At 41.1% G+C, this 1,154-nt stretch overlaps 1 protein-coding gene across 1 annotated transcript in view; it reads left to right on the top strand.

The window, feature by feature from the left end:
• Positions 1-1,154, top strand: part of LOC106876588 (uncharacterized) — a 10,855-nt gene that overhangs the window by 2,232 nt on the left and 7,469 nt on the right. The window lies entirely within an intron of this gene.

The raw sequence follows: 1,154 nt of genomic DNA, 5'->3' as shown, positions 1-1,154 counted from the left end.
AACATGCATATGGCTGAGCACTCCGCAGACACGTGTACCCTTAACGTAGTTCTCGGGGATATTCAGCGTGACACAGTGTGACAAGTCTGACCCTTTGAATTACAGGCACAACAGAAACAGGAAGCAAGGGTGAGAGAAAGTTGTGGTGGAAGAGTACAGTAGGGTTCGCCACCATCCCCTGCCGGAGCCTCGTGGAGCTTTAGGTGTTTTCGCTCAATAAACACTCACAACGTCCGGTCTGGGAATCGAAAGCGCGATCCTATGACCGCGAGTCCGCTGCTCTAACCACTGGACCATTGCGCCTCCACGGTATATAATATATTACAGTTATGTTGAAACAGGTAATATGGGAAAGTGCAGCATTGACAAGAAAACATTTGTAGAGCAAATGCTGGGCTAATTCGACTAAGCAACATGCTATGCGTCCGTTTGGAGTATTTCAAGGCCTAACTTTCATGAAAAACTTGAGGTGCGGTTTATGTGATATTTGAACGCATCGAAAATCTGTCAGTGGATATAATCTCCTTTGCAGCAGTGTGCGCTGTGTCTAACACGACCCATCAAGACCCATCAGGGTTCTGTTTAAAGTGAACCCTTGATTCAATAAACAGAATCCTTGATTCAATAACACTGCGCATAAACTCTGTATGTGGAATGACCAATTTCAATGACTGTAGGATTTTACTCATAGGGTATTGGAATATTAATAATGGATTTACATAGCCAACGACCAATCTTAAAACCGATTGGACTTTACTCACAAGGTATTGGAATCTTATATGTATACCATTCTGCCTAAACAATGGATTTACAAATACAATATCCCTACATTCACTCTATATTTCTTATCTTAACTAAACTAACTATTGCTTAATCATCCTCTCACACCGTCTCCGATGAAGAGATATAATAAATATCCTGGAAACAGCTGTAAGACATTCAATTTATAAATGTTCTATATTATACACAGCCTTGGTTTTTTATCTCATTACGAAAAGTATATCCTATATTCACACACTGATATATGACCTACGTTGGAACCCTTATTCGCATAACCACCGAACCTGGAGCTTAACTGTGGTCTATCCTAGCACTTACTCAGCATTACCTGAAACCTCTGGGTCTAATTGACACCACTATCGCTCATAACCTGT

Source organism: Octopus bimaculoides, chromosome 20 (assembly GCF_001194135.2).
Source record: "Octopus bimaculoides isolate UCB-OBI-ISO-001 chromosome 20, ASM119413v2, whole genome shotgun sequence".
Taxonomy (NCBI): Eukaryota; Metazoa; Mollusca; class Cephalopoda; order Octopoda; family Octopodidae; genus Octopus; species Octopus bimaculoides.
This window is presented reverse-complemented; position numbering and strand designations above follow the sequence as displayed.